At 37.2% G+C, this 14,207-nt stretch overlaps 1 long non-coding RNA gene across 1 annotated transcript in view; it reads right to left on the reverse strand.

The window, feature by feature from the left end:
• The window catches only part of LOC136876886 (uncharacterized), a 41,890-nt gene that overhangs the window by 11,667 nt on the left and 16,016 nt on the right, over positions 1–14,207 (reverse strand). Inside the window, exon 2 of the long non-coding RNA XR_010860682.1 lies at positions 2,688–2,883. This is a non-coding gene — a long non-coding RNA (uncharacterized lncRNA). The remainder of the gene's footprint in view (positions 1–2,687; positions 2,884–14,207) is intronic.

Raw genomic sequence — 14,207 nt, forward strand, 5'->3', positions numbered from 1 at the left:
TCCGGTTCGTAAGCAGGGTCATCATCACTTTCATCCATCTCTGAACCCGCTTCTCCCGATAAAATATCCAAAATATCACTATCATTGAGCCAGCGTTAAGACATGTTTACACAGTAACACAGCTGACAATGTGACAGATTTGGCGCGCGCAGCACACGGCACACCAAGTGCTTTGGTAGAAGTCACGGCAAGGAGAAAATACCCTGTTTATCGTTTCAATTCGAAATTCCTGATAACTGCTGCATTCTAGTGGTCATTAGATGAACTATTACCTCCAACCAAGGGACGGGAACCATACGTGATTCGTGCAGCTGGATATAAACACACGAGAAAATAACGCCCGAATCACATACGGGCACCGTCCAGAAGCAGGAAAGCAGCGTGCCCGTATCCATTACGGGCATAGTGTTGAAAGTTTTAAAAATAATTGACCTCTCAGATGAAAGAAAATTTAATAATAATAATTTCAGATTTGTGAAACATTGTGGGACAGGATTTGGGTTGTGTCTCACTTAATGAACTTTTGGTAGTGTTTCATCTAATGCATTACTCTGCAATTATGCAGGATTGTGTCATCTAATTCAAAGATAAATTCAGATTGATGGTAGATTTTAAAAAATCATTAATAATAATAATAATAATAATAATAATAATAATAATAATAAGAAGAAGAAGAAGAAGAAGAAGAAGAAGAAGAAGAAGGAGAAGAAGAATAGTAATAATGATGATGATAATAATAATAATAATAATAATAATAATAATAATTTTTGAGATCGCATTTTATAAGAATTTAATGGTCATGATTGATAAATGATATTTGATGATCTTGTGGAATATTTAATGTGTGCTATGTTATTATATTATGGGCCTAGAATATGGCTATCCAACGGGATATTTGTGGAATTTTTTGGAAACATGTGTCCTGGGCTACCATGCATTCCATGAAAATTTGGAGCAGATGTTGAGTTGTATTCAAGAGTTTTTAGGGATAATAATAATAATTTATTGGTGCTCACTGACCACATGTCCGATAACATTAAAATTTCAACCCAGGTGATGTGTGTGATGATTGTCTACCAGTTCTCCTTACTATAAAAATTTTGAGTTTTAACAGATCGACGTTGTAATGCTCACATGATGTTCTTTAAAGTGATTGTTCTGATTCAGTCACAAGTCACTTATTTGTTGGACTTGATACTTATAAGAGAAGGTCATCTGCCTACTCCATTTGACGAGACGTTATGATAAAAATCATAAAATAAAAATAAATCCTAGAATCCGTCTGAAAATATTGTAAATAAAATTTGTGTCTCTCTCGTGTGTGTGTGTGTGTGTGTGTGTGTGTGTGAGAGAGAGAGAGAGAGAGAGAGAGATATGTAGTTAGCAATGTTTTTCACATATTATTTATTGAAATGTGGTTTTGACCTGACCGCGTTTATCACGGTGGATTCAGGTTATTTCAGCGTAGTTTGTGCTGGTTTATTTTGTTGAAATTATTGTGCTTAGTGAATTTTATGCCAGATTTAAATATAATTCTATACTGGCATAATTTCAAAAGTGGATAGGATTGTATTATTTTCAAAACTAAGCACGAACAAGATTGATAAGTGTAAAATTTAAGAGATTTTTGTAACATAAATTCAGAATGACACAAACAATTCCCAGTCATACCTTTAATAATTTCTATGGGGGAAAATGTTTCTTTAGGAAATAATAATAATTATAAAGTCTTAAAATGGCATAATTAACAGTGATTGCATTAATTAATGTATTTTAAAGGAGTGTGAATCACTTGAATTTTCCAATGAATTATGTCAACATTATCAGAGATTATCGGTGAGTAAGATAAAGAAAGTAATGTAGATGGTGTAAGTATTGTTTAGCTAGAATCTCAAAATGGTAACCATGGTTAACCAACTTTAAGGGAAAATTTTCATTTTGGTTTTGTTAAAGTAATACAAGCAATATCCTGCTTTTGGTTAAGATTTGAACTCAGGATAAGTTAGGATGAGGTTCACCTTCTGTAATTTTTGACTTTTAAGTCAGCAGAAGGCTAATTTTGGTTTTATTTCTTATTTCAGAGTAATTCAATTACTCTGATTTGGAATATCAAGATTATTTGAATTTTTGTAAATGAATTTAATCTCGTGAGGAATGTGAAACAACATCAAGAGATTTTTATTTGTAAAAAAATTTTATTCATGTTGTGCTTATAGCAATAAATGTCAAGCCTTTGTTTTTAAATCGTTCTTTTCTTTATTGTCATCAGTCCCTGTCCTTTAAATGCCTCCAAAATTAAGACAGCCCGCTAACGAAAGGTCCACCTCTGGATTTCTTGTGCACTAGCTGAGCTTAACCGGAAAATAGGGGGCAATAAATAAATACATGCATACATACATACATACATACATACATACATACATACATACATACATACATACATACATACATACATACATACATACATACATACATACATACATACATACATACATACATACATACATACATACATACATACATACATACATACATACATACATACATACATACATACATACATACATACATACATACATACATACATACATACATACATACATACATACATACATACATACATACATACATACATACATACATACATACATACATACATACATACATACATACATATATTATCTTACCTCTCCTATGTCGATGATATTCACAGTGTTGGAATTAAGATTGTAAATCTTAGATTTTTCCAGTTCGTAAGTGACAACAGGTTGTACTGAAAAGCATTGGCCTGAGACACTGAGAGTCAGGGGATTCTTCATACCTTTGATGTTACATTTCAAAGTGAAATGGCTTTCCCCTGGAATTGTTGGTGTAAATTCAAGCCTAAAAAGGAAAGGAAAATTAATTACTTACATTGTTTAAATCAATGAAAGATTAATCAAATTATCTACATATCATCCTTCTGTCTGTACCTTTCAAATTTTAAACCATACTTGAATTTTAAATACCAGTTTAAAAAAAAGTTTCCAGAATTTGTTAATAACATAAACATAAATCACTCTATATTAATTTAGTTTAGACTTCCTTCAAAATAGTTTTCTTCAGCAATGACACACTTCTACCACTGCACGTAAGAGGTTTGTACACATTGCTGGAAACCAATATGCAAAATCACTCTCAGTGCTATTGTCATGTTTGCAGTGCCTTCTTCATGACTTGCAACTCATGAGGAATAAGTCAGCTGGTGACAGATCTGAAAATATGGAAGATGCATCAAAGCCATCATATTGTGCTTGGCCTTTTGTTTTACCAAGACTAACTAATGTGCAGGTGGATTATCATACAAAAGAAATGAGCTGTATTCTGTATTTTTCTGGTTGTTTCCTTCTCACCGTATTCTTGAGGTGAGGAATGATGTCCACTATACATCTTTGTTTACAGTATTACTTTCAGGACTAAATTTGTGGTGCACAAGACCCTGAGAATCAAACAAAATTTCTAGCATAACTTTGCCTTTGCTGAAGTCCTTAGGGAATTTTGGTTCTAATGAGATGTTTTGGATTTCTACTCTCAAGTCTGATGTTTAGACACTGGGTTGTACAAATAACACCATTTTTCATATTCAGCAGTTATGTTGTTCAAAAAGTCACCAACTTGAAGAACCATACTCATTCTGTCCCCAGTAGAGTCATTTGTGTTTCCTTTTGCTCAGGAGTCAACATTTCAGGGAGCAACTTTTGAGAATGATCAAATCTTTGTGAAGAATTATGAGAAAACTTCCAACTGATATTCCAGTCTCTGCTAAAATCTTTTCAGTAGTCTTTTGTCTGTCACACCTCAAACATCAAACACACACTAAAAGTTTGCACAATTTTTCGCAGCTGAAAATTGACTGCTGCGTGGATTGTCTCTGAAACCTGCACAGCCTTTACAGAAACATTGTAAGCCTAAAAAATATCAGACAGGACAAGTGATGGTCAATGTCAGGATCAGTTTAATTTTTGTCTGTTTGTCTGTTACAGCATCACAGGAAAACAGCAAGGTTAGAAGGTGATGAATCGAGAGAGAAAATGTATGTGTGTATGTCAACCCATGTCTCGTTTTTCTGTGGGTTTATGTATGAAGTGATTTGAAACTTCATTATGAGTTTTTATGACCGGATGCTCTTCCTGACATCATTCTCATCAAAGGAGTTAACGAAGTGAAATGAATGGCGTGATATATGATAGTAGGAAGGGAGAGGGTGAAACCTGGTGCTGGCCCATACCCTACTTCTGTCGAAAAGCACCAAGGGATCTGCTCAAGGCTTATAGGCCTCATCCGCAGCGTCATATGCCCTTACTCCATACGAATACTATGGAAAGGTTTGAAACTGAATTCAGGTTTCTGGCACAATCTCTAGTGATTATAAATTGTATACCGCCAACTCTCCTACCCTGCTGGTCAACATTCCAATGGTAAAATTTTTTTCAACCAACAGAACTCGAAATGGTTAACCATGGTGTCAGACCATATAGACTTGATGCCTTAGCGATGATGGTCACTGGGCGACTTCCACTATGTCTGAATTTTTAGTACGTCTAAATCGAAATATACCAAATACAAAGTTTAGACTTGCGGTTTGTAATGAAAATGTCAATGAAGACACAATTAATTTACCACATCAAGAAACAATACGATACGGTAGCTTGTGAATTAATAGATCAGATAAATTAGTTCATTTGTACTGTCTACGTCTGAGCAGCAGTTTGTAGGTACAGCACAAGTAACAGATACTATACTCTTAGCTACAAATATTAGTTACGACAGACAATGGGAGCTCTTGCATATTACTTATAAAACTGTTCATTACGCAATACTTATTGATTATTATAGTAAATGTGTAACTAAAGCACGATTGCACTACCAATTTGAAACTTCACAGCAGCCTTTTAGTTCAAAAGAAAAACCATGGACAGAACCAATGTTTATTGTCAGACCTTGAGACTTCAGATAGGTGCATACGCGGCAGCCACTGTTACCCCTCGCACCTCTTACCTAGCATCCACGCGACTTCTCGTCAGACAAATTTAGTAGTTTGTATCACTTTCCTAATCTGCATTTCCCATTAACAGAGCAATAGGTACATAGAAATTACTTTTTATACTTTTTTGGTTTAGGACTACATAGTGGTAAAGAAATTTGCAATACGTGTACCCTATCCAGAATATTTGTATGCTGTAAGTGGGATATAAATGTAGAATACAGCACCTTTTAGAAAGTGTATTACAAGTTAAGATCTGGTGAGTTGGTACCGAGGAGAAATATTCTGAACATCCCAAACATTTCCTGGTTTCTGGGGACAAGTACAAAATAGGGGCTTTGTCCTGAGAGTGTTATATGTTAATTCTCTTGGCTTGGGTACTGGGTGTATTTCCCCTTCCCCAACATTGCTGAAACTCATATTTATTTATTTTAATTCTTTTAGCCAACATAGGACTATTTTGGTCAGATTTATGGAGGTTTTTCTTCTTTTTGTCAGCCCAATACTGTTTCATCCTTTTTGAACATAATTTTCTTTCTGCTTCTGTGGAATCACTCTTCCTATTCTCTGCTTGTTGATTTTTGTCTGTAGTCTTGTGTGTGTGCTGAAACTTATATAGCACACATAACATGCATTTTTGGTTACATGGCAGGATGCCGCCTACCTCTTTGGAGGGTTTGACGAATAAGAGTTTCACTAGGGTAGAAATAGCTAGGTGACCATGACTTTGTAACCGTTTTCTGTCTTTAGCTTTCATAAGTTAAATTTTCTCCATCTAGTCACCTCAGTAGTACAGGCTTAGCCTCTGTAACTTAGGACCTGAAGACCAAATAGGGTTTTAAACTTTTTAGTGCAAATTTCAAGGAGTGCAAGTGCCTGCCTCCGCATCATTTTGATTTTTGGGCCAGTAACTTCAACCTGAGTTTTTTTCACAAAGGGCCGTCAGAATGAGTATTCAATACTCCTCTAAAATTCAATCATTTATGTTAAGAAGTTAGACTGTTGAGTGTTTAAGACAGTGAATACTGTTTGAATTGTAAAATGTAGGTTGTGCCTCGAGAGGCCTGGAAAGTGTAAATTTTAGTGAGCAAGGATGCTCTGGTTGTAAATGTAAAAGTTGAAGGTTGCCTTGAGAAGGCAGTAAGGGTATAAGGTTTGGAGTGCATTCTCCTAGATAAATTCATAAAGCATAGATGCTCTTTCTATTCTTGTAGATGTATTAGTGTAAACAGTGAATGGTGCCTTTTGGAAGGCAGTAATGTTGTGGTCTCCTAGATAATTTTGTGGAGAAGAAGGTGGTCTTGGAAGAGTGTATGTTGTAAATGAAATTGGGAGCCCTGTCTCCTTAACTATTGAGAGGATGGAGCAATAGTGCTCAAGTAACATCTGTAAAATTGGAAGCTTTAATCTCATATTGTTAATGGACAATTTTGTTGATTTTTCTGAGTTCTCCAATCTTGTATCTAAGCTAATGAGCTAGTTCTGTACCTGAAATCTTGTTCTGTTGCTGAGCGACTTGTTTGTTAAAATTTAGCATCTGAAAAAAAAATGCAGAAAAGAAATATAGTTCTGATTTTAAAATTTTAAATTAATCTTCTGATTGCCTCATATAAACCCATTCATGCCCGCACCTTCTTTCACCTCGGTCCACTACGGTATCTCCGTAACAATTATTATTATTATGGTGCCATAACAGGCGGAGAGGTGATACTCCGACATGGCACGTCCCAGGTGGCGGTCCTCACTGGCTTGCCGGTGTACTTGAGTGAAATATAATAGCTCTTACAGAAGAAACACACAACAGCCTCTGTGGTTAACAACCATAGTTGTAAATCGAAGTTTGCTCCACTTAAGGTTCATTACCTTCGATAGTCAATATGGCAAAGTCTTTTAGGAAAACAATTCCACCGTCCTGTCCAGTCAAGATTCAGGAGAAGGCTACTTCAAATTCAGTGGTTAGCCAACTGAGAGACAGCAATGAGTCGGAGCATTTGCAACCAACTAAACTTAAGAGAACTAAACATCAACTAATTAACTACATTGCAACACACAATATTAATTGCTTTGTAAAATTGGAAGACTTAAGACTTTTACAGTTGAGTTAGATAAACAAAAAATTTTAATAGTGGGCCTTCAAGAAATGAGAAACATGATGGAAGAACCATTTGAAATACAAGGTTATAGAATTTATAGTGGGATACCTGACCGAGGAGTTAAGAATCAATGTCCCCAATTTGGAACAGGATTTATAGTGAATTTAAAAATAATAGATTCTATAATTGATTTTGAAGCAATACCACTAAGAATTGCAACTCTCACCTTTAAAACAACAAACAAAATGTATACAATAATAAATGTCCATTCCCCTAGTAATGAATAAAATTTTCTAACATGAACACAAAGAAGTGGATAAATTTTGGGATCTCCTAGAACACATAATAAACAAAGTAAATAAAAGTAATGATGCTGTATAGGCTTTTGGGCTTATGCCGTGTCAAGAAAATAAGGTGAAATTCTTTACGTTTCGCAGGGAACTGTGCCCTATGTCCTCAGAAGAAATCTGGACTGTCCACAAGAAAGGCTTCCTAAACAATGACTCTTTAAAATTTAGACATTATAATAGAAGTGGAAATGGTACATTCAGTCACCACCAGATGGCTCCCAGGATGAGGCAAGAACGCCAGCATGCGAAGCAGAAGCTGACCGAACCATCAGTATAAGCGGTTCACGTAACATGTGTACGTAACATATGAACTTGACAGGTGTATGATATAGACACAAGCCTGGAATGAGACATCTGGCGCTGAGGAACGCACGAATTTGGAAAAAACTGAGACGAAATAACAATAGTGAAAGGACAGGAAAGGGAACTACCTACGTAAATTCTTAATGGCTGGCAACCAGGTATTACTTAATTGATAGACGGTGTCCCTGTTGAAATTGTTAGGATTTTTATGTATTTCCACAGCTTGTAAAATTCTTCTTGAATAAAATAACTATGTCCACTTATTCAATACACTTATATTTTGTAGCGATTAAATTCTACATGAATAAACTAGTGTTTAAATTCTTGTAGAATTTAATAAACTAGTGTTTAAATTCATGCAGATTTTAATAAACTGGTGTTTAATTCATGTATAATTTAATCACTAAAAAATATAAGTGTAATGAATAGGTGGACATAGTAATTTTATTCAAGAAAGAATTTTACCTATTGTATCTTCAATACAGAACAAAATGAGATTAGTTACTTGTAATTTCCACAGCTTCCCATATAATCCTGGACCTGTAGTAACTAGTGTGGGTAAGAGCTCGAGCATCTTGGAACATGACATCATGACCCGATGATAGAGCATGCTCAGTTATTGCCGATTTGTCTGGTTGGTTGAGATGAACATTACGTTCATGTTCTTTGATTCGGGTACCAATGGACCGGCATGTTTGGCTGATGTATAACTTACCGCAAGTACAGGGAATTTCGTATACCCCAGGATGTAAAAGTGGGGACAATTTGTCCTTGGTTTTACTCAGACTGTGACAAATTTTAGTGGCGGTGCCGAACACGGTTTTTATGTTGTGGTTGCGGAGGACCTTGGCAATTCGATCTGTGGTGTTGTGAATGTAAGGCTAGTAGACAGTTCCCTTCACTTCTTCCTTCTGTGAGCTTTGCTTGGTCATTTCTCTGGGATTCAGGGCTCTATGAATCTGCAAATCGCTGTAACCATTACCCCTGAATGCAAATTTGAGCGTATCCATCTCCACCCGGATATGTGATGGCTCACAAATTCGTCGTGCCCTCTTGGTGAGTGTCGTGAGAATGCCTTGTTTTTGTGCTGGATGGTGGTGAGAATCTGCATGAAGATAGCTATTTGTGTGGTAGGCTTACAATGGACGGTATGTCCTAAAGAGCTGTCCAGTTTCTTTCTTACTAGAATATCCAAGAAAGGAAGGCATCCATTGGACTCCATCTCCATAGTGAATTTTATTGAAGGATGTTGCTGATTTAGGTGGTTTAGAAATAGATTAAGTTTCTCAGGACTTTCTGTCCAGACCACAAATGCATCATCAACATACCTCCATCATATCATAGGTTTGACGGGTGCCGAAGCAATAGCCTCCTCATCAAATTGCTCCATAAAGAAATTAGCCACTACGTACGAAAATGGACTTCCCATAGCCACTACGTCCGTCTGTTCATAAAAATTCCCACCGCACAAGAAATAGCTGGAAGTCATGCAGTGGTAAAATAGCTTAGTAATGTCCTCAGGAAACAGGTGTTCAATGAAAGACATGACCGAGTCAATCGGCACTTTAGTGAACAAGGACTCTACATCGAAACTCACCAAAAGTGCATTAGGTTGAAGGGTTATAGTTGGAAGATTGTTGACAAAATACCGAGAGTCCCTGATATATGACTCAGTATGTACCATGTGTGGTTGAAGCAATATGCTTAGGTATTTAGCCAGAGCATACGTAGGAGAATCTATCGCACTACCAATAATTCTGAGAGGAACATCTTTTTTATGGACCTTAGGCAGTCCATATAATCTAGGTAGCACTGCATCCCCTGAGGCCAGATGTTTAGCCTCCTCTTTTGGAATTGAAGATTACTTTAAGAGCTTCACGGTGGCGTTGGACACACGAGTGGTGGGGTCATGTGAGCTCAGTCTGTAAACGGGCTCTGACAATATAGCCGAGATCTTATTCTTATACTCGTTAGTGTCCATAACCACTGTCGCATTACCCTTATCAGCTGAGGGAATGGTCAGTTCAGAATCATCTCTAAGTTCCTTCAGAGCTCTCCTTTCACCTCTTGTTACATTGGGTGCGGGTATAACAGCGGACCTTATGAGTCTCACACATTTCTGTTTAAACTCCTCCCCATCATCCGTAGGTAGTTTGTGGATGGCTGCCTCAACAGAAGTAATGTAACTCCTCAGTAGGAATTTTAGAGGGAGCGACAGCAAAATTAATACCCCTAGCTAGAACTGCCATTTGGTTCTCGTCCAAGGACTTCTTGGAAATAATGACGACAGTTTTACTAGCATCCTGATGCGTGCAAGAGACCGCCTGTTTCTGAGCTAGACAGAGGAACTTTGATTTCTGTCTGAATTACACCAGGTTGAATTTTTGTTCAGCCTGTATAGCAGTAATGCGATCAAAAGTCAACCACAATTCCCGCAAGAGGAAGTGTTGCTTAACAGCAGGTGTAAACGAAACAACTCTCGGGAGACTAAATTCAGTTTCCAACTAGTGTTATGCACTCTCTCAATCACAAGAGCCTTGCTAGTGCGTTGATATATTCTCCAATGCCACTGTGAAGCTCTTAAGGCATTCTTCAATTCCAAAAGAGGAGGCTAAACATCTGGCTCCGGGGGATGCCTAAGATCCATAAAAAAGATGTTCCTCTCAGATCTATTGTTAGTGCGATAGGTTCTCCTACATATGCTCTGGCTAAATACCTAAGCAAATTGCTTCAGCCACACATAGGACGTACTGAATCATACGTCAGGGACTCTTGGTATTTCGTCAACAAGCTGTCAACCATAACCCTTCAACCTAATGCACTTTTGGTGAGTTTTGATATAGAGTCCTTATTCACTAAAGTGCCGATTTACTTGGTCATGTCTCTCATTGAACACCTGTTCCCTGAGGACATTACTAAGCTATTTTACCACTGGATGACTTGCAGCTATTTCTTGTGGGGTGGGGATTTTTTACAAACAGACAGGCTATGGGAAGTCCATTTTTGCCCGTAGTGGCAAATTTCTTTATGGAGCATTTTGAGGAGGAGGCTATTGCTTCGGCACCCGTCAAACCTATGATATGGTGGAGGTATGTTGATGATGCATTTGTGGTCTGGACAGAAGGTCCTGAGAAACTTCATCTATTTCTAAACCACCTAAATCAGCAACATTCTTCAATAAAATTCACTATGGAGATGGAGTCGGTCAGATGCCTTCCTTTCTTGGATATTCTAGTAAGCAAGAAACCGGATGGCGCCTTAGGACCTACCATCTATCGTAAGCGCTATCTTCATGCAGATTCTCACCACCATCCAGCACAAAAACAAGGCATTCTCACGACACTCGCCAAGAGGGCGAGATGAATTTGTGAGCCGTCACATATCCAGATGGGGATGGACACGCTCAAAGTCACGTTCAAGGGTAATGGTTATAGCGTTTTGCAGATTCATAGAGCCCTGAATCCCAGAGAAACTACCAAGCAAAGCTCACAGAAGGAAGAGAAGTGAAGGGAACTGCCTACTTGCCTTACAATCACAACACCACAGATCGAATTGCCAAGGTCTTCCGCAAACACAACATAAAAACCATGTTTGGCACCGCCACTAATATTTGTCACAGTCTGAGTAAAACCAAGGACAAAATGTCCCCACTTTTACATCCTGGGGTATACAAAATTCCCTGTACTTGCGGTAAAGTATACATCGGCCAAACATGCCAGTCCATTGGTACCCGTATCAATGAACACGAACGTAATATTCGTCTCAACCAACGAGACAAATCGGCAATAGCTGAGCACGCTCTATCATCGGGTCATGATGTCATGTTTCAAGATGCTCGAGCTCTTACCCACACTAGGCACTACAGGTCCAGGATTATATGGGAAGCTGTGGAAATACACAGAAATCCTAACAATTTCAACAGGGACACCAGCTATCAATTAAGTAATACCTGGTTGCCAGCCATTAAAAATTTACATAGGTAGTTCCCTTCCCTGTCCTTTCACTATTGTTATTTCGTCTCGGTTTTTCCAAATTCGTATGTTCCTCGGCACCAGATGTCTCATTCCAGGCTTGTGTCTATATCACACACCTGCCAAGTTCATATGTTACGTACACACGTTATGTGAACCGCTTAGTCTGATGGTTCGGTCAGCTTCCGCTTCGAATGCTAGCATTCTTGCCGCGTCCTGGGAGCCATCAGGTGGAGACTGAACGTACCATTTCCACTTCTATTATAATGTCTAAATTTTAAAGAGTCATTGTTTAGGAAGCCTTTCTCATGGACAGTTGAGATTTCTTCTGAGGACATAGGGCACAGTTCCCTGCGAAACATAAAGAATTTAACCTTATTTCCTTGACACGGCATAAGCCCAAAAGCCTATACAGCATCATGTCTATAAATACGGGCCGTGAAAGCATAAATGGCAACAAATAAAAGTAATATTAAAATTTGATTAGGGGACTTTAGTGCCCAATTATCAAGGAATAAAGTATAGATATATAATTGGAAAATGGACTCCACATAAATTTACAAACAAGAATGGCCAACGACTTGTTGAACTTTGCAGAGAGCATAACCCAATATCTAAATCAACATATTTCAAAAGGAAACGAAACAAGCTTAAAACTTGGAAGCATCTTGATTTGAGGAAAGGAAAATGACAGCTTGACCATGTTTGTATGGATGAATTTTTCCATAAAGAAATTTATAATGTAAAAGTATCCATGGCTAAATGGTTAGTGTGCTGGCCTTTGGTCACAGGGGTTCCGGATACGATTCCCGACATGATCAGGAATTTTAATCATAATTGGTTAGTTTTGTTGCGCCTGGATATACGTGTCGTCTTAATCATCATTTCATTCTCATCATGACGTGCAGATCACCTACGAGCGTCATATCAAAAGACCTGCATCTGATGAGCCGAACTTGTCCTTGGACATTCCCGGCACTAAAAGCCATATGCCATTTCCATTTTTTTCCTTAAAAACTAACAAAGTGAAGAGGAGTTATGACACACACCAGTCATTAAAAATGACAAATGTAAGAAAGTCACGCAAACAATAAAACTGACAGATGACCTTGAAGAATTGATCCCAGTTCTCAAAAAACAATCTGAAAAATAGCTCCATTGAATCTTTGTTAAAAACATGCCTGGTGGATGACAGAATGTCATGAAATTCATAAAGAGAGACATCAGGTATGGTTAAAGTTCAAAGCCCATAAATCAGCAGAAAATGCTATCAACCTAAAAATTATCAGGAAGAAATTCTCACAAAGTATTAGAAAAATGAAGAGAGAATTTCAGAAGGATATAAAACTCCATTGAAGTTAATTATCATAACACCAATTCCAGAGACTATTATAAAATTTTTGGAAGACAACTACAGAAATATGCTCCTCCCACATTAATGTTAAAAGATGAAAATGGATAAATGGCACAAAGCAGCAGTGAAAATGCTGAGATTATGGCAAAAGCATTCAGTAAACTTTTGAATTGTGAAGAACCTTAGGAACCATTAAAAACTATACAAATAATCTAATGAAATCCAAATGTAATAACACAGACCCTCCAAAATTTCAATAATTAGAAAAAGAACTAAAAGAACTTAAAAATTATAAGGCATGTGGAGAAGACCAGGTTTTTGTAGAGATGTGGAAATATTCAAGTAATATGGTTTGGATTTCCTTACACATGGCTTGAAAAAAATTTGGATCACTGAACAGTTTCACAAAAAAGGATGTAAGAGTAATCCGGATAATTATAGAGGATTGTCTATCTTGGACTGCACATACAAGATTTTTTCTAAGATCTTATATGGAAGGATTACTAGAAAAAGAGTTAGGAGAATATGAAGGAGGCTTTAGAGCCTGGATAAGTTGTGCTGAACAGATCATCACTCTAATAAGATTAATAATGGCATACTACAGAAAACAAAACAAGCCTAACATTTGTTGACTTTAAGAAGGCATATGATTGTATATATAGACCTTCAATATTAAACATTTTATGGAATTTTGTACTCCATCCTTAATTAATTAAACTGATAGAACTTACTTTAACTAATACCATATCAAAAGCAAAGTTTAGAGGAGAGGTTTCTGAACCTTTTCTTATTAAAACAGGTTTAAGACAAGAAGACTGTTTGTAGCTCTATAATTATTGGGACTATGTGGAATTACCGCTACACCCAAAATTCATTTGGAATTTAAAAGAAAAAGGAAGCTATCATTTTACTTGGCACCATGTAAGGCAACACAGCAATAGCTAATTGTTGTGCATTTAAAGTCCTTATTGGAGTAAAATGTGAAATAACGGTGGGCTGTTTCCTCACCATTGGATATTCAGTGGAACTCTGTTGTTATAAACTTGGTATTGGTTGGCTCGCCAACTGACTGTCAACTGTTTTCCGCAGCGTGCTCTAGTGTAAGCTGCTGGA

This window comes from Anabrus simplex, chromosome 7 (genome assembly GCF_040414725.1).
Source record: "Anabrus simplex isolate iqAnaSimp1 chromosome 7, ASM4041472v1, whole genome shotgun sequence".
Classification (NCBI taxonomy): domain Eukaryota; kingdom Metazoa; phylum Arthropoda; class Insecta; order Orthoptera; family Tettigoniidae; genus Anabrus; species Anabrus simplex.